This window comes from Myotis myotis, unplaced genomic scaffold (genome assembly GCF_014108235.1).
Source record: "Myotis myotis isolate mMyoMyo1 unplaced genomic scaffold, mMyoMyo1.p scaffold_m19_p_7, whole genome shotgun sequence".
NCBI lineage: Eukaryota > Metazoa > Chordata > Mammalia > Chiroptera > Vespertilionidae > Myotis > Myotis myotis.
This window is the reverse complement of record NW_023416379.1, coordinates 13,359,976-13,362,728: the sequence shown is the minus strand read 5'-3', so window position 1 is coordinate 13,362,728 and position 2,753 is coordinate 13,359,976. Positions and strand designations below refer to the sequence as shown.

At 36.6% G+C, this 2,753-nt stretch overlaps 1 non-coding gene across 1 annotated transcript; it reads left to right on the top strand.

Moving 5' to 3' along the window:
- The first annotated feature begins 1,586 nt into the window (after positions 1-1,586).
- On the top strand, positions 1,587-1,692 carry LOC118660844. The gene has a single exon (XR_004969048.1). It is a non-coding gene; the product is annotated as a U6 spliceosomal RNA (small nuclear RNA).
- The last annotated feature ends 1,061 nt before the right edge of the window (positions 1,693-2,753 follow it).

Below are 2,753 nucleotides of genomic sequence, written 5' to 3'. Positions count from 1 at the left end.
GGTCGGCAAACTGCGGCTCGCGAGCCACATGCGGCTCTTTGGCCCCTTGAGTGTGGCTCTTTCACAAAATACCAAGTGCGGGCGCGCACGTACAGTGCGATTGAAACTTCATGGCCCATGCGCAGAAGTCGGTATTTTGTGGAAGAGCCACACTCAAGGGGCCAAAGAGCCGCATGAGGCTCGCGAGCCGCAGTTTGCCGACCACTGCCTAGACCTAGACCATCTCATCGGGGCATGTTAAAAAACAAACAGACCCCAAATTGTAGGTACTTATGCTAAGCCACCAAATGAAGATCTAACTTAATTACATTTTGGCGCTCCCAGAAATGGAGTCTTAGACCAAGAATCTTAAAACCTGCTCAGCATTACTTAGACATCCACCTGATAGACCTCTGTCATCCCCTAGAGCAGGGCTGGGAGACCTTTTCCTGCCAAGGGCCATTTGGATATTTATAACATCCTTCAAGGGCCATACAACATTATCAACTTAAAAATTAGGCTGCTGTATTTCGCCAAACATTTAATTAACTCACGGGCCTTATACAGCCATCGGGCCGGACATTCCCCACCCTTGCCGTCGCAATGACCAATTCACTTTTTCACTAGTATCACTTCCTTGTTCCTGTTCCCTGTGCATATAAAGCTTTCATTTTGTACAGAGGCTCTGAGTTTCTTTCTGTTTTCTAGGCTGGATGCCGCCTATTTCATGAATCTTTAAATAAAGCCAAGAAGATCTTTAAAACTTACTCAGCTGAATTTTGTTTTTAACAGGCAAAGAGTGGTAACTGTCATTTTTAACTTTTTGTTTAGTAATGTGACTAAATATTTTCACATATTTGACTAAATATTATGTATGTATTGACTGTTCATATCACTTTGTATTTCTCTATTAGAGTATTTGTCTTTTACCTGTTGATTTATAGGTATTTTTATTATTACTTCTCTGCTTTACATTTTTTAATTTTTATTTATTTATTTATTTTTGCTGTTCTTAACCGTCACCCGAGGATATTTTCTCCATTGATTTTTTTAGAGAGAGTGGAAGGGAGGGGGGCAGGGGGGAGAGGAAGAGAGAGACAAACATGGATGTGAAAATGACACATCATTTGTTTACCTCCTGCAGGCACCGCAACCGGGGCCAGGGATCAAACCTGTAACCCAGGGTATGTGCCCTTTACTGGGAATTAGTTGTTTTTTTCTTAATTTTATATATAATAATTTTGGTTGTGTTTTATATATTATTTATATACCCTTTCTTTTATGGTTTCTTTTTGTTCTATTTGTAACTTTAAATCTTTTCACAAGCCAAGTTTATAAAATTATAAACTATATTTTCTTCTCGGATTCATTTTTTTAAATCAGTTATTCCAACACCTTTCTTTCTTCAGTGATTTAAGATGTACTCTCTATTATATACCAAATACCTATATTTACTTGGATGATTTTCCAACATAATATTTGGAAGCATATTTAACTAAGTGTGTTCATGTCAACCAAAATGATCAGCTCCATAATTCAACATTTGTTGGTGAGCTGAGGTGGAGATTTTGCTTTGGGTGACATAAATATGTTAATATCTTTCCGTCGTTTAAAAATGTCAGCACATATACTAAAACTGGAACGATTCAGAGAAGATCAATATGGCCCCTAGGTAAGGATGGCATGCAAATTTGCACAGCGTTCCATATATTTTCTGTAATACAGTCAACAATTAAATTAATTAATTAATTAATCAATTAAAAATTTAAATAGAATGTCTTTGCATTTATATCCTTGGCAATCCAAATAACAGCCAGACTATGATATTGTGTATCTAGTCAATTAAGCAAAATCTAGAGTTGTCTAAGGTTTAAGATCAAAAAAATATATCAAATTCACTTTGCTCATTTAATCTCCCAACAATTTTTCTAACCCCTGGGAATGAAAAACAAAAATCAAAAATTAAACTAAACAAACAAACAAATGAAAAACAAAATTTAAAAGCAATATACTCTGTCCTTTTGAGGTTTACTTTCTAAACATAAGTGGGTATAAATGTGTTTTTGGCAGGAGGGTATGGAGAATGGAAAACAAAATATATAGGTAATAGAATATGTGACTATGAAGACAAAGAAAGCAGAATAGCAATTTGACATGTGTGTTGGCAGGCTGTAGAGGGTGGGAAGTGCTACATTCAATACACTGGCCAGGGATCCCATGGAAAATATCCAAAATGAGGTGAAGGGACCACCCTATAGCTGTTTGTGAGAGAATTTTGCAGGCAAAGGTAAGAGCAGATGCAAAGACTCTGGCCCCTAAAATGTCTGCGGTAGCTAAGCAAGGGGGAAAGCATTAGGGAATGAGGCTCAAGGGTTTGGTGTGTGTAGAAATTGCACCAATAGGGAAGGCTATAGGCCATGGGGAAGTTTTCACTTTAACACAGACCATCACTTAAGCATCATCTATAAATATGCCTACTAATTTTGACCAATTTACATTAAGTTTTTTTCAACACTAAAAATTAAGTAATTCTGTCACTGTTAAAGAACCATCTGCAAATGTTATTCAGTAAAAATAAAAATTTTACTGATGATAAATAACGTACATCCAAATGGTGAGCATTATTTACAGTTGTGTTTTCAGCAGCTATAAGTAACGAGGCCATAAATAACTCTTTTTTTCTTCCAACACAGACTGTAAATTCTTAGCCCTATCTCGAGTTTGACTTACACTTCCAAAGCTTGTTTCTTTCCAGACATATAATTTCTATTGCC